Source organism: Acomys minous (assembly GCF_964271855.1).
Source record: "Acomys minous genome assembly, chromosome: 4".
Lineage (NCBI taxonomy): Eukaryota > Metazoa > Chordata > Mammalia > Rodentia > Muridae > Acomys > Acomys minous.
In genome coordinates, this window is record NC_140486.1 from 133,377,241 (window position 1) to 133,398,002 (window position 20,762).

General features: G+C 40.0%; 1 long non-coding RNA gene across 1 annotated transcript in view; it reads left to right on the top strand.

The window, feature by feature from the left end:
• The window catches only part of LOC311596374, a 65,018-nt gene extending 46,346 nt beyond the window's left edge, over positions 1-18,672 (top strand). Inside the window, exons 3-4 of the long non-coding RNA XR_014778808.1 lie at positions 10,079-10,181; positions 18,599-18,672. This is a non-coding gene — a long non-coding RNA (uncharacterized lncRNA). The remainder of the gene's footprint in view (positions 1-10,078; positions 10,182-18,598) is intronic.
• The last annotated feature ends 2,090 nt before the right edge of the window (positions 18,673-20,762 follow it).

Consider the following 20,762-nt stretch of genomic DNA (forward strand, 5'->3'; position numbering starts at 1 on the left):
ACTGTACATTATAGATGTATTTTACCTAATATTTTATAACTGTTTCATAACTATTATTTTTGGATATTAATTTGTTATTGAAAGAAAACAGTCTCTGAGGTTTGCAGCTCAGAACTCTTGTTGGACTTAAAAGGAGAAATGTTGGCATAACGTTTTGTGGACTATGTAAAGTTTACTCTTGTTCATTCAAATACTGATTTCTCTGCCCTACTATCTGGTTTCAATCAGACATGGCATTGTGATGTTTATTCTAAGTATCTCCTGTCTCAAGTTTGTGCAAACATACCCACCATTTGTTCTCTGTTCTACCAATAAAACACCATCCAGTCAATGCTGAGCAATAGGGTAGAATATATTGGACTAGCCAGAGGTGGAGAAAGAGGAGAGGTGGAAAGCCAGAGGACCAGAAGGCATCAGGAGAAATAGATCAGAACTAAGAGATGATTTAAAATGCAACTATGATGGGAAACTTGCCTGGGAGAAAACTATACTAGCTTGGAAGTTTATGATGGAGTAATTATTGCTCAGTGTTATGCTCAAGGCTAATTAAATAAATCATAGTCTCCATGTGTCATTACTTGGGTAAATAACTGGCTAAAGATAAACTGTCATGGTAGTACTAAAGTTATGCTTTATATCACATTAATAATCATTCTACATTACTTGGAAACCTTATTCACATGAAGCTGGAATAACTCTATTGCTTTTGGTCTGGAACAAATTCTGATAACAGAAACTAAGGGAATGAAAGTAACTTGTCTGATCTATTCTGGCAAGGGAAAACTCCCTGAAATCCTTTGAGGTTTTTCTCTGCATGTGTCTGCATGCCTACACACATGTATGTGCCATGGGTATATGCCCATGTATGCACATGATTGGGAAGACTAAAGGTTAACCTCAGGTGTCAGTCTATAGTTGCCACCCATCTTGTTTCTTGGGATAGGATCGTTCATTAGCCTGGAGCTTTCCACTTAGGATGGCTGACCAGTAAACTTCAGGCATCCCCCTGTCTTCATGTCCCCAGAAATGGGATTTCAAGCATGCACCAGCAAATCTCAGCTTTTTGTGTGGACCCTGGGGACTAAACTCAGGTCCTCCTTGCATTCACAAACACTACCAACTGAGCTATCTTCCCAGCTCAGGGTTGTTTTATTGCTTGCTTTCTTTTCTTCCTTCCTTCCTTCCTTGCTTGCTTGCTTTCTTTTTAATTAATTGATTTATTTACTTTACATCCTGGTCATAGCCCCAACCCTCCACACCTCCCAGTCCTATCCTTTAGTCTGCTCCCCCTCCCCCTATTCAACAGAAAAGGGGAGCCACACTTCCAACACACCCCAGCTTATCAAGTTGCGTCAAGACTGAGTGCATTCTCTTCCCCTGAGGCCTGACATGGCAATTCCACCAGGGGAAAGTCATTTTAAAAAAGATATCGCAACAGAGATCATGCCTGCTTCCCCTTCCTCTGTGTGCCAGCAGGCCTCCCCACCAAAGGGAAGTGATCAAACTGGGGGCACCAGAGTTCATGTTAGAGGCAGTCCTAGCTTCCTTCCCTCCCCCAGCCCCGCCCCCCACACATACACACACTCCTGGAGAATGAGGTGTCCATTGGCCATATCTGAACACTGGGTCAAGGTTCACTGCATGCATTGTACTTGGTTAGTGTAACAGTCTGTGCAGGTCCTCCTGGGTCTAGACCCACTAACCTTATTAATGGTCTCCTTGTGGGGCTTCTGAACCCCCTAAGTCCTTCCATCCATCCCCCTATTCTTCCATATCACTACCAGTGCTCCACCCTGAGTCAAGCAGGGAGTTCCAGCATCTGTCCTGATCCCCTCTGGGTGGAGTCTCTCAGAGAACATCTATGTTGGGTTAATATCCACTTATAAGTGAGTATGTACTATGTGTGTCTTTCTGGGTCTAGGTTACCTCACTCAGGACGATCATTTCTAGTTCCATCCATTTGCCTGAAATTTGCAAGATTTCCTTGTTTTTAATAGCTGAGTAGTACTCCATTATGTAAATGTACCACAGTTTCTTTATTTTTCAATTGAGGGACATCTAGGTTTTTTCCAGATTCTGGCTATTATGAATAAGGCTGCTATGAACATAGTTGAGCAAATGTCCTTGTTGTGTAGTGACGCATCTTTCAGGTATATGACCAGGGATGGTATAGCTGGGTCTTTATGTAGCACTATTCCCAATATTCTGAGAAAGTGCCAGATTGATGTCCAAATTGGTTGTACAAGTTTGTACTCCCACCAGCAATGAAAAAGTGTTCCCCTTTCTCCACATCCTCGCCAGCATGTGCTGTCACTTGAGTTTTTAATCTTGCATTTCCCTGATGACTAAGGACTTTAAGTGTTTCTCAGCTGTTTGATATTCTTTTGTGGAGAATTCTCTGATTAGATCTGTATCCCATTTTTTAATTGGGTTATTTGATTTGTTGGTGTTTAATATCTTGAGTTCTTAAATATTTTGGATATTAGCCTTTTGTCAGATGTAGAGTTTAGCTTAATACTTCTGGAGTACCTCAATGATATCCTTAATTTTTATACATTAATTTTCTATTTCTAATCATATTTCTTTTTATAATATATATTTTGTTAATTTATTCATATCACATCTCAATTGTTATCCCATCCCTTGTATCCTCCCATTCCTCCCTCCTGCTTTCCCCCTACTCCCCTCCCCTATGACTGTGACTGAGGGGGACCTCTTCCCCCTGTATATGCTCATAGGGTATCAAGTCTCTTCTTGGTCTAATTATATTTCTATTTGTTCATCTTAACACATAGCAAGTGCTTCCCCTAAGTTGCATTTTTTTTTCATTTTATCTTGTGTATAGGAAGAGTAGTTTTTCTTCATACTATACCAATAGTATAATAATACTATTGAATATTCAGATAACCACTTGGATTTTTAATACATCCTCCTGTCCTCCTCATCCTCCTCTTCCTCTTCCTCCTCTTCCTCTTCTTCATCTTTCTTTTTCTTCTTCTTCCATTCCTTCTTCTATCCCCATATGTATGAGTTATACACATAGCCTGCTGCAGATAATCACATCTGAATACAGGAGCACGTACACATGCTTGTGGAGGCCAAATGCTGACATGAGGTGTCTTTCTGAGTCACTTTCCATCTTATATGTTGAGTCATGACCTCTCACTTCAGCCCAAAACTTGCCAGTCCAGCCACTCTAGCTAGCCAGCTGGCTCCAAGAATACCCTGTTTCTGTGCTGTGAGTACTGGAGCTACAGGGGGACCACGTGCTCTCCCTATCATTTATGTGCCTTCTGCAGGACAGATTCAGGTCCTCAGATCAGGTGGAAAGAACTTTACCCATAAAGCCATGTCCCCAGCCCTTGCCCTTTCTGTCATCTCATACTCACTTATTTCTCTAAGTTGATTTCACAAACTGCATGCCATTAAAGTATGGTATCACAGTGAATACTTTCTCTTCTTCTAAAAAGTCAAAAGATGTTTTCCAGATGTGTTAAATACCTTTCTTTATAGCTACAAAGTAAATACATTTTATTACATTAAGAAACTTAATACAAAAAAAAAAAGAAACTTAATACAGTGCAAATGTGCTAACATAAAGTAGGCTTATTAGAAGGGGACATTGGCTTTCATCAAATTCTTTTTTTTTTCACTCCAGAAAATAAATGATGTGCTCTTTTTTTATCTGTAATTTCATGAATTGTACTACATACTCATTAAATAATAAGCAATTCTGGACTTTATAGATCCTATAACTCATAAATAATATTTTCTAGGATTGGGCTTTGATTCCTGGTTCTTATCTTACTCTTGGGATGTTTCGTTAGAATACTGGCTTAAGAGAAAGTTCTCTGGAGCTAGAACATATTAAAACATTGTGCATCCTTTTACGCTAAGTTAGATAATGAACTGTATTCCAGAACAAGAAGTACCAAAGGATTATCCACAGTACATTTCCCCAGATGTGACTGCTAAGAATAATCTAAGACACAGGAGATACTGGATCAAACAATTGGTTAGGGGAGAAAATTACCAAATAAAATGGAAAGATCCAAAAGCAACAAGGAGTGGACCATTTTTTCTCCAGACATTAATTAACTTGTAGTCGAAGTCAAGAAACAAAAACAGTCTATCGAGACTTTTTTAAAATGTTTTTTGTTTGTTTTATTTTTGAGATAGGGTTTTTCTGTGTAGCCTTGGCTGTCCTGGAATCATTCTGTAGACCAGGCTGGCCTCAAACTCACAGAGATCCACCTGCCTCTGCCTCTCCAGTGCTGGGATTAAAGGCGTGCGCCACCAGCTTTGCCTCACAAGATGAATTTGGCAGTATTCTACATGTTTCTATTTTATGGAGCAATTTGAGGAGTATTGGTATTAGCTCTTCTTAAAATGTCTGGTAATATCCTGCACTGGACTTTTTTGAGTTGGGAGAATTTTAACAACTGCTTCTATTTCCTTAGGAGCTATAGGGCTACTTAAAAAGGTTAACCTGACTTTGACTTAACTTTGGTAAGTGGTATCTATCAAGAAAAATTGTCCATTTTGTTCAGATTTTCTGATTTTGTGGACTTTAGGTTTTGAAGTAAAACTAAATGATCCTTTGGATTTCCTCGGTGTCTGTTGTTATGTCCCCCTTTTCATTTCTGATTTTGTTAATTTGGATATTCTCTCAGTGAGTCTTTTAGTTAGTTTGGCTAGGAGTTTGTACAACTTATTGATTGTCTCAAAGAACCAGCTATTAGTTTCATTGTTTGTAGTGTTCCCTTTGTTTCTAATTTATTTTAGCCATGTGTTGGGTTATTTCTCTCTGTCTATTCATCTTGGGTGTGTTTGCTTCTTTATATTCTAGAACTTTCAGGTGTGCTGCTACCTTGCTAGTATGGGATCTCTCCAATTTCTTCAAGAAGGCACGTACTGCTCTGAGCTTTCCCCTTAGCACTGCTTTCATTGTGTCCATAAGTTTGGGTATGTTGCACCTTCATTTTCATTGAATTCTAGAAAGCCTTTAATTGCTTTATTTCTCCCTTGACACAGTGGTTATTCAGTAGGGAGTTGTTCAGTTTCCATGAGTTTTTAGAATTTCTGCTGTTTCTATTGTTGTTGAAGTCCAGCTTTAACCCATTGTGGTATCATAAGATACAGGGGGTTATTTTAATTTTCTTGTATCTCTTGAGGCTTGCTTTGTGACCAAGTATGTGGTCAGTTTTGGAAAAGGTACCATGAGGTGCTGAGAATAAGATACATTCTTCTGTGTCTGGGTGAAATTTTCTATAGATATCTGTTAGGTCCATTTGATGCAAAATGTCTGTTAGTTTCATTAATTCTCTATTTAGTTTCTGTCTCAATGACCTGTCCACTGGTAAGAGTAAGGTGTTGAAGTCTCCCGTTATTAGTGTATGGGGTTCAATGCATGATTTATCTTTAAGTCTTTTAAGCTTTGGCAATGTTCCTTTTACAAGCGTAGGTGACCTTGCATTTGGGATATAGATATTCAGAATTAATTTGTCATCTTTGTAGGTATTTCCTTTGAGGAGTATGAAGTGTCTTTACCCATCTCTTTATTAATTTTGGTTGAAAGTCTGTTTTATTAGATATCAGAGTGGCTACCTTCAGCTTGTTTCTTGGGTCTGTTTGCTTGGAAACTTTTCCCGGCCCTTTACTCTCAGGTAATGCCTTTCTTTCATGCTGAGGTGTGTTTCTTGTATGTAGCAGTATGATGAATTGTGTTTTGCATCCATTCTGTTAGCATGAGACTTTTAATTGGGGAATTGAGTTCAATGATTTTAAGAGAATTAAAGGCCAGTGATTGTTATTTTCTGTTACTTTGATATTGGGGTGTGTGTGTGTGTGTGTGTGTGTGTGTGTGTGTGTGTGTGTGTGTGTGTGTGTCCCTTCTTTTAGTTTTACTAGTGTGTAATTAAGTTAAGCTTGTGTTGATTGTGTTAGAGTTTTCCTTCTAGTATCTTTTGTAGGGCTGGATTTGCAGATAGATATTGTCTAAATTTGGCTTTGTTATAGAAAATCTAGTTTTCTCCCTCTGTGGCAATTGAAAGTTTTGCTGAGTATAGTAGTCTGGGCTGGAATCTGTGATCTCTTACAGATTATAAGACATCTGTCCAGGCCCTTCGGGCTTCTAGAGTGTCTGTTGAGAACTTGAGTGTAATTCTGATAGGTCTGTTTTTTGTGTGTTACTTTGTCCTTTTTCCTTGTACTTTTAATGTTCTTTTCTTGTTCTGTACATTTAGTGTTTTATTATGTGGTGTGAGGATTTTCTTTTCTAGTCCAATCTCTTTGGTGTTCTGTGTGCTTCTTGTAGAAAGGCATATCTTTCTTTAGATTAGGAAAATTTTCTATGATGTTAGTGGAAATATTTTCTGGACCTTTGAGCTGGGAATCTTCTTTTTCTTCTATTCTTTTATTCTTAGGTTATATCTTTTCATAGTGTCCCATATTCCTGAATTTTTTGTTAGAAATTGTATTGTCTACACCCATGATTCTCTTTTACTTTCTGTATTCTGTTGGTGATGCTTGCATCTGTAGTTGCCTACTCTCTTACTTAGATTTTCCATCTCCAGGATTCTCTCAGTTTGCATTTTCTTTATTTCCATTTGCAGTTCTTGAACAGTTTTATTCATTTCCTTTACCTATGCGGTTGCATTTCCCTATATTTCTTTAAGAGATTTATTCATTTCCTCTTTAAAGGCCTCTATTGTTGTCATAGTGATGGACTTAAATTCATTTTGTTGTGCTTCATCTATGTTAGGCTAGCCAGGGCTTGTAGTAAGATGGCTTGGCCCTAGTGACACCATGTTGCTTTGGCTTTTGTTGATTGTATTCTTATGCTGGTCTTTAGGCATCTGGGTTTTATGGTTATTATAGGTTTGGATGCTGATCTCTGACTTTATCATAGTCGGATAGATGGGGATTTGGGGGGAGGAGATATTTTCCCCTTGGTTTCTGTTTCCTCTGTCTTCTGGCCTGAGTGGCCTAGGGTTATGGTGACTAGCAAGTCTTCAGGTCTAGTAGGGTGCCTCCCCTGGGGTTTTTGTGGCCATGTGGCGTCTAGGATTTTGGGTGCTAACCCTTCCTTTGGGTCCCTAGTACCAGTTTGGCCTGAGGTCCCTGGTAACAGTGGGCCTGCAGGAAAGCAGGCATCATTCTGGGTTGGAAAATGGAGTACATGGCTTGGAGTGCAGTTTAAGGCTGTTGGGTGTGTTTGAAGGGCAAAGGCTTGAAGGAAGGTCTTACCTGCTTGTGAGCTTGGAAATGGAGCACAGGGTTTGAGGTGCAGTTTACCATTGTTGAGTATGCCTTAAGGAGAGTTGGCTGGCATGGGCTTTTGGAAATGGAGGAGCTTACTTGGGGACCCTGGTGTTGGCAGGTTACAAGGACAGCAAGCAGAATAGTCATGCAGGAAGTGCAGTTCAGTAAAATCCATTTTTATAACCTCATAAACTTGATAGTTTATCTTTGTGTTGTAAGAAAGACTCCCAAAGAAACTGCTTCCTCATATAAATATATAATACATATATACATAGATACATACACACACATACACACACACACACACACACACACACACACACACACACACACACACACACATACACATTTGCTATATGTCTGTCCCAGGAATGTTGTTCTGCCTGCTAGAAGCTCAGGGTCAAGGCGAGCATGAGCCTGAACCTGAGGTAGCCCTGCCTCAAAATTGGGTAATCTCTGAATGCTTGTAGTCCAAGAAGGACTTTTCATATTCACAGTAATAAAAAGCAATGCACATCTCTCAATAGTATATCTGTAACCCCAAAGTATGGATGTGAGGAAAGGGAAAGCCAGGCTGGTCCAGGGAGCTTCCTAGTCAGCCAGTCTAGCCAATTGGTGAGCTCCAGGTTTTGTGAGAAACCCTATTTCAAAAAAAAGAAGGTGGGGTCTGATAGAAGCAGAAATCTCTTGTCTACCTCTGGTTTTTATATGTGTACACAACTGCATATAGACATGAACATTATACATGAATATACCACATGTATGCACATGCATACATATGCATATATGAAGGCATGCACACACACACACCAATGTATTTTCAGTAGAAGTCATATGTCTCAGAGTTTTATTGCTATTAAGAGACATCTTTCTCTCAAGGCAAGCAACTCTTATAAAAGAAAACATTTAATGGTGCTGGCTTACTGTTTCAGAGGTTTAGTCCATTATCATGATGGCAAGGAGCATGGCTGCATACAGACAGACACATTGCTGGAGAGGGAGCTGAGACTTCTACATTTTGATCTGAAGGCAGCCAGAAGGGGACTGTCTTTCACAGGGAACCAGGAAGAAGCTCTGATTCCACACAAGGCAGAGCTTGAGCACAGGAAACCTCAAAGCCCACCCCACAGTTATGCCCTTCCTCCAAGGCCACACCTACTCCAACAGAGTCACACCTCCAAACAGTGCCACTCCCTATGGCCAAACATTCAAACACATAACTCTATGGGGGCCAAACCTATCCAAACCCCCGCACTGCATTTTTATTTTTGATCTTTTCTTAGACTAGCTGTATCAGTCCCCAGCAGGCCATACAATCACAAGAGACTATCTCACTTTGGACAATGAGTTGAATTGTTAACTAGGATCTAGGTAGGTGGGGGTTTTAGATGCTTTGTGTTCTCCAGATAGGTTTATCAGGATTTCAGGAGCATCTGCTTTTGCTGCAGCATTAGCCTTTATGGAATGCCTCCTGCCAAAGCTGATTTAAGATGCTAATCAAGAACTGGTAACAAATTCCTGTAATACCACCACTAAGGAGGTTGAAGCAGGAATATCAAGTGTTCAAGGCCACTATCTATAAGGCAAATTTTAGGCTAACCTGGGTTACAAAGTAAAATAATCTGTCTGGAAATAAAAATAGTAAATCTTAAATCCAGACTCACCATTTTTTCCATAGCTACAGACATGAATATTTTCAGCCCCACACCTTTATCGATCACTATAAATATTTATTCCCCCCTTTTCTGTTGCCTTATTTTTATCTGTATGCAAATTTTATATGATCAAATTTTTAATTAAAAATCTTGTTCCAGAAGTATTGTGCTTAGATCAATATGCTTTTCAATCTAGAAGCTTCTCAATATATAATGTCTTTTCAATAAATATTATATATACAGTTCTTATTTTGCAAATAAAGAAAAACAATGTTCATTTCAAGGTTTACATTTATTTTTGGCAGGCCTTGCTATGTAGATGAGTTTAGCCTAGACCTCAGTTCCCTACTGCTAGAATTTACAAGTGTGTTCCATAATGCCAGGCTAGACCATACTTTGAAGAATTAATTTTGTGCTTCTTATAATTTTGGAGGTGGGTACAGTGGATAATCAATCCTATTTAATGTCTTAACTAAGAGAAGACAGAGGTTTAGAGAAGCTACCTGACTTGCTAAAAAAAAAAAAAATGAGGGCTGGAGAGATGGTTCAGTGGTTAAGAGGACTGCCTGTTCTTTCAGAGGTCCTGAGTTCAATTCCCAGCAACCACATGGTGGCTCACATCCATCTATAATGTGATCTGATGCCCTCTTCTACAGATAAAGCACTCATATACAATAAATAAATTTTTAAAAAAGGAAAATGAAAGAACTGTAAGATTAAAAAATCATTTTTTTCTGAGCCCTCAATGTTTTCTTACATTTTGTATATGACATTACTAATACCCATCCATCATCCAGCAAAAAGCTAACCAGTTGTGGCATTAACCTGTTCACCTTCATTGGTGTAGAGTTAAAGTGAGACTTTTGGATTAAGACATTTGCTCCCTGAACACTTAACCATGTGGTGGGAAAAACACATGGAGATTTCTTTTCTGGGAGATTTTGGTTGTCTGAGACGCAAACAAAATGAGCTGCCAGTCTATATACAACATTATGTGAAGCATACCAAGGCAAGTTTCTGATTGGCCACAGCCTACTGGGTCTCAGTGAGCCTCATTAATTTGATGCACTTTGCTTCTGTGACAATAGGATGCTGGCCCAGTCAATTACCTCCACCTGCATTTTTCAGCTTGTCATCGCTCTACACTCTTGATTTTTTAGGGATATTGAAATAATTGGGAAAGAAAAACATCACTGTATAGAGACAACTGCAGATTTCTTCTTTCATCCAGCAGAATATGGACCTTCCTTCAGATATGTGCAGGTAAATGTATTCATTTAAAATATAAGGCTCATTTTTTTCATCCTATATGGGAACATCCAAATATTAAGACCAGGAAAGGGAGTGCTCTGAAGCAGTTGTAATTCTTTCTCTTTTTCGTCATGAGTTTTTATTCTGTTTCTGTTTTTATGTATAAATTTGATCAGTGCTTCCTTCCACACTGACAGAATACTTGCTAGTTCCTAAAAAAAATTTAAGGACCCCTTACCCAGGCAAAAATCGCTGCGTCTATTTTTGTAAAACACAGCTTTCACTGTGAAAAGATCAAGAATCCACTGTTAACTTAAATTTTCTGTTCACACACAATCTTTTGAAATCTCAGTTTCCTTTTCTTTCAAAATCACGATTTACCTCTTCCTGGTAATAGGAAAGTTTACTTCCTCCATGTTTTCATTCTGATTATTCTGATCTGTAAATTGTTGTAACACCATTTTTTCAAACTCAAACTAAGCAAACACTCTCTTTTTCATTGTTTAGCATCTTGATGAGTTAGTCCACACACAGACTTCCCCTCTTCATCTTTTCTCACAGCCCTCAACCTCACTGCTCACAGATTTCTGCCTCTATCACTGGCAAAAGGGGTTGATTTTCTACAGTCCTTTACCAGCATCTGGTACTGATAGTCCTGTATAAGATGGCATTGCTTAAGAAAACTCATTTCTAATTGCCTACTGCTGGTATTAGAAATATTATTGTCTCCTTTAAAATGGATTTATTAACACATTATAATCTATTTGATTAAAGCACAAAACTCATTGGCCCTTACATTTCATAAAATGTGTTTCTAGTTAGTTTTCTGTGATGAAACACTCTGACCAAAAACAACTCGGGGAGCAAAGGGTTTATTTGGCTTACACTTATAGGTTGGGGTCCATCATTTAGGGAAGTTGGGTATGCCTGTATATGAAAGGTGAACAAGTAAGAGTGAGCCAGGAAGCAGCATCCCACACTTCCTGTTCAGGTCACGAGGAAGAGTGCCCGTTGCCTTGTTAATAGTGTTATGGTGTCTAGAGAGAGGTTTGGGCTGTATTGCCCGGAAGTTGATGGATATTGAACATCTTTTTACAGGGTTGTTGGTGATTCTTATCTATATACTTTTCTAATATAATCTTAAAATTAATTTTAAGCCAATATAAAAAATACTTGGCTTTTTTATGGCAGTTTCATACATATTTGCCATTATACTTTGCTTAAAAGTGTGAAGTCTCCAGGCCTCACTAGCTGGATACTTTTTTTCCTCAGCCCATTTTCTGTCTTTGTCACATCTATTCCATTATCTTGTCTTCCCAATTAAGATATCTTTCTCCCTTACCATGATGCCCTTTGTGGTACACACACACACACACACACACACACACACACACACACACATACACACACACACACACACATAATAATACATATATATATATACTTGCATATGAAATAAAAATATTTGTCTGGAGTCTGTTTTTTTTTTTTTGTTTTTTTTTCTAAACACGATTTTGTCTCATCTATTTTTCCACAAATGAAATTATTTCATTTTTCATTGTGTAAATATGCCACAGTTTCCTTACCTTTAATTCTCTGGTGGTTACCTTTCTTAACTATTGTCAATAGTGTAGCAGTAAACAAAATATGCAAATATCTCTCATATTTTGACTCAAAGCCCTTCAAGTGTACAACTCCAAAGTGATATAGATAAGTTGTTTGCTAGTTCTGTTTTCCACCCCGATCTTCACAGTGGCTGCACCAGCTCTCATTCCTACAAGCAGTGGATAAAATCTCCCTTTTCCTTACACTTAGCATTTGTTTTCTTGAGAGCCATTCTGACTTCTTGAAGAAGTTTTACTTTATATTTCCATGATGGCTATGGATGTTGAATACTTTTCAAGTAGTTATTAGTCATATGGTTTTTTTTAGAGAATTGTATATTCAGTTAAACCATTTATTGATTGGATAACTTGTTATATAGTCCAGGGTCTCAGTTTATGAGTTGTGTCGTCAACAGTGTGTAGATTTACTGAAGGTAACCCCCACAAGTGTGCCCAGAAGCCCATCTCTCAGCTGCTAGATTCTGTCAAACTGACAATACTGGCCATCACAGACACTGCTCATTTTTTATGTGGGTTGTTCAAAATTATTGATTTATAATGGTTATTTATATATCCTCAACATACTTCCAGATCATTTATGTTACTTGTAGGGGTTTTTTGTTGTTGTTGTTGTTTGTTTTTGTTTTGTTTTTTTGTTTTTCGAGACAGAGTTTCTCTGTGTAGCCTTGGCTGTCCTGGACTCACTTTGTAGACCAGGCTGGCCTCAAACTCACAGCGATCCGCCTGCCTCTGCCTCCAGAGTGCTCGGATTAAAGGCGTGGGCCACCACCGCCTGGCCTACTTGTAGGTTTTTAATGTAATTTTTGTTGTCTTTTCATCTTCTGATGGTATCTTTGATAATAAAATATTTCAACTTCTAAAAAAACTTTCCTTCCTTCCTCTATCTTTCCTTCCCTTCCTTCCCTCTTTCCTTCCTTTTTCTTTCCTCCATAGTGTATTATTATGTGGCCTAGGGTGTCATGGAGTTTGCTATGCCCCTGCCTCTGCTTTCCAAGTGCTACTGTTACAAGTATAAGCCACCATAACTGATATACCCACGACTTTTTAGTTGCTATAACAAAATGCCTGACAAACCCACTTGATGGAAGGGCAAAGACACAGTGGTAAGATTTTTAAGGAGACTGGTCACATTGCAGTCTCAGTCGGGGAGCAGAGAGAGAGGGAGGAATGCCCAATTTTTACTTGATTTCTGTTTTCACACAGCCCAAAGAGTGTGCCACCTACATGCAGAATTGGTCTTCTCTCCCCAGCTAAACCTTCCTAGAAATACTGTCATAAATATGCCCAGAGGTTTGTTTCCATGGTGATTCTATAGTCTCTCAAGTTGACAATTGAGATAAGTCATCGCCCAGTATATAGTACTGGGGCATTTATTTTATCTTTGACTATTGTGGTTTCCATATATACCTGTTGCAGAATATCTGATACCTGAGATTGTGAACTGTAAAATCCTGTCTTTTATTTGGCATGGTTGAGCCCTAACATACACCATTAATCCAAGAACTTTCTGTTTGTTGTAAACAGGTGATTACGGTGTAGTTCAGCCATCCCTACAGCACACCTTTAGTCCAAGAGCGTTCTGTACACAGGATTTAATAACGTTAACCCCAGGTCAAGAGGGGGAGCAAGAAACCAGCTGACAGGGATCAGAGAGTAGGAGGGACTTTGAGTTGAAGGTCATTTAAGACAGTGTGTGGAAGTAGAAGGGTTTTAGCGTTTTAGCTCTTCAGCTCTTCAGCTCCTTGGCCCTTGGCTTTTGGGATTTTGAACTAGCAACCCTTTAGCCTTGGGTTTTGTTTTGTTTTGTTTTGTTTTGTTTTGTTGCCTTTTCCTCCTGGGATGTTAGCTGAGCTAGTGAGCCTTTTGGGCTTTTTCCATGGGGACATGAGCTAGTAGGAAGGTCAGTTAGGTGTTTTCTTTGCCTCTCTGAGCTAGCAGGGTTTCACCCTCGCATCATTCCTGGTGCTGGAGAAAGAAAGAAAGAAAGAAAGAAAGAAAGAAAGAAAGAAAGAAAGAAAGAAAGAAAGAAAGATTTGGATTTTCTTTTAAAACCACATACACCAATATTGTGATGAGTGGCTGTACTTTATATTTTTACATTATTGTACGAATAATGTAATTGTATTTGTTTTTTCCTCAGTAAATTATATTTCTATTTTTATACCATTAAGAACTTTCCTCGTATAATTTTTAACATGGCAATATCACTATTTTGATCAGTACTTTACTTTTAAAATTGCATATATAATGTCATTATATCCTTTTTTAATGAGATTTTTACCACCACAAACTTTAGTAATATGTGTTTTTTTCTAAAAAGTACTTTAAATCACCCATTTTTCTTTTATCCTGGAGCCTTTGCAAAGACTTTGGCTCAGTTTTGAAGAAGTTGTCCTTCCCTGCTTGGCATCTTCATTAGCTTGAGTTACACTTTCATGGCACTGCCTTCAATTTCCTGGAGTCTTTCTTGCTACCCTAACTTACAATTGGTGATCCAATACCCCATGACAAGCTTCTACTCTCCTGCTCATCTCCCAATTTAAAGGTGTTCATTATACTCTTATTTATGTTCAGTTTTACTTTCCTGTCTGAGCTATCTACCAACATGGAAATTTGGAGTTACAGACCTATGGCTTGTTGTTTGACATATTTAAACCCAGGCCAGGGCCTGATACTAGTAAGAAAGTCTACAAAAACAAACAAGCAAGTGAAGGAATTTCTAAGCTGTTACTTCCTGCTCATCCCAATTATCAAAAGCAACTATTTGAAATACCTGCAGACTGGGTGTTTTAGAATTGTAGCTGTGAAGGATCCAGACCATCAACCATCCAGGCCTCTAGTCACTCCTTGGCCCGTGGAGATGCAGCTCACAATGCCAGCTATTGATTCCAACCATTAGACTGCCAGGCGAGCTAGCAATAATTGCTTTAGGAATTTGATCCATGAATATTTCCTGTTAATTTCCCAGAAGTAAAGCCAGCTGCTTCCCCCTTTTAACAAAAAAAAACTAAGAGAGCAGGTGGAAATTACCATATTTATAAATGATTGCTAGAAAAATATTTACTTGGATTGGGATAGTGAAGAATAAGAAGCCAAATACAAAGGTATTCAAATCAGAAGATTTTAATTTGCAATATGAATAAATAAAGACCAAGGTAGAAAAAAGTATAAATGAAACACGCTACCATTCTATTTTTTAATCTTAGTATCTTTTCAGGGCTTGGTAGATGCTACAATATGCAACTCCCTCATGATTCAGACAAAGAAGCAAAGGGTTGGCTTAGTAATTTCTTCATGCATATCAGATCTTTTAAATGATATCATTTAATTTTTTCCTTTTTCTTTTTTTAAGATGCCAATCTTTTCCTTTATGATTCACTTCACACCCTGGTCATTGCCCCATCCCTCCTCATGTCCCAGTCCCACCCTCCTTCCCTCTCCCCCATGCCCCCTACCCTACTCCTCAGAAGAAAGGAGCCCCCCTCCCACCCACCCCAGCTCATCAAGTTGTATCAGGACCAAGCATGTCCTCTTCCCCTGTGGTATGCCAAGGCAATCCCACCAAGGCAGTCCCACCAAGGCAGTCCCACCAAGGCAGTCCCACCAAGGCAGTCCCACCAAGGCAGTCCCACCAAGGCAGCCCCACCAAGGCAGCCCCACCAAGGCAGTCCCACCAAGGCAGTCCCACCAAGGCAATCCCACCAAGGCAATCGCACCAAGGCAGCCCCACCAAGGCAGCCACACCAAGGCAGCCCCACCAAGGCAATCCCACCAAGGCAATCCCACCAAGGCAGTCCCACCAAGGCAGTCCTACCAAGGCAGCCCCACCAAGGCAGCCCCACCAAGGCAGTCCCACCAAGGCAGTCCCACCAAGACAGTCCCACCAAGGCAGTCCCACCAAGGCAGTCCCACCAAGGCAGTCCCACCAAGGCAGCCCCACCAAGGCAGTCCCACCAAGGCAGTCCCACCAAGGCAATCCCACCAAGGCAGTCCCACCAAGGCAATCCCACCAAGGCAGCCCCACCAAGGCAATCCCACCAAGGCAATCCCACCAAGGCAGTCCCACCAAGGCAATCCCACCAAGGCAATCCCACCAAGGCAATCCCACCAAGGGGGTATAAGAGAAAACCTGGCAAGAGAGTCCATGTTAGAGAGATCCCCAACCTCCCTCACTAGAGAACTCACATGAAGCCCAAGCTGCCCATTGGCTATGTCTGTGTAGGGGGCCTAGGTCCAGTCCATGCAAGGTCTCTGGTTGGTGCCTCAGCCTCAGCAGGCCCCTCTGTGGCCAGGTTAGTTGGCCCTGCTGCTTTTCCTGTTAAGCTCCTGTCACTTTCCAGGTCCTTCCTCCCCACCCTCCACTTTTCCATAAGTTCGCTATGCATGGCCCAGTGTTTGGCTGGGAGTCTCAGTATCTGCTTTGAGGCACTGCTGGTGGAGCCTCTCAGAGATCAACTCTGCTAGGTTCCTATCTGCAAGCATAGCAGAGTATTATTAATAGTGTTAGGGGTTGGCTTTCTCCCAGGAGGTGGGCTTGGGTTGGGCCAGGCACTGGTTGGTCATTCCCTCAATCTCTGCTCTATCTTTATCCCTGAACATCTTGTAGGCAGGGGAATTTTGATTCCAAGTTTTTGTGGGTGGGTTGGTGTTCCCCTCCCTCCACTAAGAGACTTGTCTAGTTAGAGGGTGTCCTCTTCAGTCCCATGGCCCCTGCTACTAGGAGTCTCAGCTAGAGTCCCTCTCATATCCCCCTGGTAGCCTCCTTTACTTAGGCCTCCAGCTTTTCACAGAGATGCCCTTGCCCACAGTTTCTATTTTCTTTATAGCCCTTCTGTCCTCCCTCCCTGATTTTCCCCAGGTCTGATTTCCACCCTCATATTGCTCTGTGTTTCCTCTCCTACCTGTTCTCTATCTTTAATCACTGTCTCTGGCTATTCCATTTCCCCTTCTGAGTGAGATTTACGCATTTTCCCTTAGATCATACTTGTTATTTATCTTCTTTGGGTCTATGCATTATAGTATTTTTATCCTGTACCATATGGCTAAAATCCGCTTGTAAATGGGTACATACCAAGTGTGTCTTTCAGGATCTGGGTTACCTCACTCAGGATGATCTTTTCTATTTCCATCCATTTGCCTGCAAATTTTGGGAATTCCTTGTTTTTAATAGCTGAGTAGTATCCCATTGTGTAAGTGTACCACAGTTTCTTTACCCATTCTTCAGTTGAGGGACATCTACGTTGTTTCCAAATTCTAGCTTTTACAAATAAAGCTGCTATGAACATAGTTGAGCATATGTCCTGGTTGTATGATAGAGCATTTTGAGGGTAGATGCCCAGGAGTACTATAGCTGGGTCTTGAGGTAGAGCTATTCCCAATTTTCTGAGAAGGTGCCAGATTGATTTCCAAAGTGGTTGTAATAAGTTTGCCCTCCTATCATCCATTTTCCTTTTCAAGCATGAGTTGCAAATAGTTTTTTCTTTGACTTGCATTTATATTTACACAGTAAGTGCATTCTAAATCCCCACCCTTAAAATCCCACCCCCCAATATGTTATTAGTAATTTTCAGTCTTCTATGAGTATTTCAAATAGAATACACATATTTAAATATTCAAAGCTAACATCCACACATGAGAGAAAACATGAGACATTTGTTTTTCTGCATCCGGGTTACATCAAGCAGGATTATTGTTTCTAGTTCCATCCATTTATATGTCTGACAGGGTTGTTTTTTGGTTTTGTTTTGTTTTTTTACAGCATCTCACTATATAGTTCAGGATGGTCTCAAATTTTAATCCTCCTGCCTCAGTGTCACACATGTTAGAATTGCATTTGCTGTGGTTCTTATAACTTTTGGTCTATTATTTCCTCAGCTACTTTTATCTTTGGGGACTCCAACCTCTTTGTCATTCACTGTTTTTATCCTATACTTAGGAAGAACAATTTTAATGAATATAGAAATTCGAGGTTCATGAACACCTAGCCCCTCATACTAGTTGACATGCACTTTTGTCATTTTCTGCATTTCATTATTTCTGAAAAAATAGATGGATTTATTTCTATTTATGCAATATTTGATGTTTGCTTTTTCCTCTACAAGTGATTTAAAATATTTTGTTTCTAGTGCAAATTGAGGTATCTTCCTTATTATTCCCCAGGTTCATTCAGGTTTCTAAATATACAGGTTGTTGTTCATCAGGTTTAGAAAGATCCTATTATTTAATTTTTTGTCCTCGTGTTAAAAGCATATTAATTTCCATGCCAAAAATGAAGAGATCTTGCTCCTGATAGCTTCTTCTCTGTACTATGATCATTTCTAAAAACATGGACCCAGATTGCTATGACTGACGTTTGTATCCCAGCAGTCTACAACTCTGTGGCTGTATAGGAAACTCACATGACCACCATTGTCTCACAAAAACCATAGAATCTGCAAGAACACCCTGTTCTCACAGCAGCACACACCCACGTCATGTGGTTATGTTGATCTAAGCTTGTAGACAAGGTTTGACATAATATTGCTTTTGTTATCTATTGTTTTTCACTAGCAAGTGATTTTCTTAAAAATCATATGCATACCTTACACGTTGTCTCTCGTCCTGTAACGGGAAGACACAGAGGAGCATCAACTCAGGGAGTCTCTTGACTCCAAATGTTCTTTGTCTTCTCTGCGACAGGTCTGCCGCCTCCTGCGTGTGTTACGTGGTTGGGCTTTAGAGGCAGTGAAAATTCTCAAATTTGGGACCTTGGAACTTAAATGGGTCTGTGGCTCAAAGTTTTGTTTTGTTTTTGTTTTTGTTTAGTTTGGCTTGCCGAAATGATGTTGACAGTGACTCTCTGTGACCTCTCCACCAGGACAATATTAATAAAGATGCTCAAATTTTGCAAGAAACAATATTTAAAATGTCTGCGATATAAATAAGTATCTTACAACAAAATGAGAAGCAGTTTTTAAACAAAACCTGTAGAAAAAAATCAATAATAGGACACTGTAACATTGAAGACAGAAACTGTTCTCATTTGACAAAAGCACTGCCTTGCAGAAAACAAAAAGGGAAACCCAAAGGGTTCAGGAGCCCACAAGGAGACCATCACGGCTGGTCGATTTGGACCCAGAGGGGCCTACACAAACTGATGCCCCAACCAAGGACAATGCATGCAGAGAACCTAGACCCTCTGTTCGGATATAGCCAATGGACAGCACATTCTCCAAGGTTATGGGGAGAAGTGAGCGGGGACTGCCTCTGACATAAACTCTGATGCCTGCAATTTGATCACTTCCCCTTGAGGAAGGGGACACAGACTGTCCAGATGAGACCTGATAAGCTGTGGTCAGATGGTGGGGGGAGAAAGATTCCCACCCCCAACCCCCACACTCTCCCCCAACCCTGCCAAGTCAGAGGCCTACAGTAGGGGGGAATACAGTGGAAGAGGGAGGGAAGGAGGGTGAGAAATGGAAGATACAAGCAAGTGAGGGGATAGCAATTGGGATATAAGATAAATAAATTATAATTTAAAAGGGGGGGGGGGTAAATTGTAGTAGACCCAGCTACCAAATGCCAACTCGGATCTCCCGCAGGCTCCCTGGGATGCAGATGCAATCCTAATTGTTCCTGCAGCCAGGAAGCATTAACAGAGCCTATCTTTTGTTGTGCTGTTTAGCAAAAGCCCTACATCAAGCAGTGGGTGGCAGCTGGGAAGCACCTGTTCTGTCACCAACTCCTAATATTTAGGTCAGCACCAGACAGAACAGCTGGTGAAAAGTACACTCTCCCTTTCCTACACAGCACCGAGCTACCCCAGTGGGCCGGGCTGGGCAGCAGGCCAACTTTCTCCTCAGGAAAAGACCATGTGGCAACTATTGAACATTAATTGTTCCCTTCCTCTCTTGTCCTGGCTTACAGAAATGCCGCATTAGGCAGTAGCCACAGACAGAACACGTCATTACTCCCGGCTTCCCTCTTCCATCTTCAATAGAGAAGGACCAGGTATGATCACCAGGGAAAACCTAGCTCTTCCCGTGAGCTCTCGCTCCTAAAACAAAGAGATTCTTTGGAGGTAAGAACTGATCTTAAAGAATTGATCCACTTTGTCAAGGGGATTAATTTTAATTGTATCCAACTGAAATAGTTAATAAACTAGAATGTTACAAAAAATAGTAAAACTGGCAGTTGATTTGGCTTCGTGCAATTAACTACAAATCCTAAATGCTCTAAACTTTTTAAATTAAATCAGAAAGGAACACAGATTCCTGAATAAAACTAGTTATCACTGGTCATCAGGAAAATGCTGTGCATGCCTAGGGTATGCCTTCAGAACAGATATCAGATACTGCACATTACAGAGGAAATAGATCTCAAACTAGCCCAACCATTGAAACTCACCAAATTCACTTCACCAAATGAAAACAATCCTCCAGTCGAGCTTTCTATATGTAGAATCACTATATGTATTAACTTAAATGTCCAGCCATTAAATATATAAAACTTCCAAAGACACATGAATGTCGGATTCACATGTTGGGTCAGCAGAGGGACTAGAAATCTGCAAAGGCTTCTCATACACAGACTTCAGGCAACTGTTAAGAAAATGTCTAAAGAGTACGCAATCAAAGAGATCATGCCCAAAGAGCCAAAAGAGTGCAATGCCTCACCAAATAAACATATTGCTCTGAGCACATACAAATTACTCTGAGAAACCATAAAAATAAAACTTCCAGAACTGAAAAGTAAAATTGCCAAACATACAAAAACTTCACTAGGGAACTAACAGTTATTCAAGGAGTCCAATGAAATAATCAAAAAACTTTACGCTAAATTGGCTAATACTGTTCAATTGGAAAAACAGAAACAACAAAGTTAAATAAAAATTAGCATGTCCTAGGGTATTGTGAGTTTTTTATTTTAAAAAAAGGGGGGAGGAGGTGTGAGCCATCCACCAAAATATACTTAATAGGAAAATTGAAAG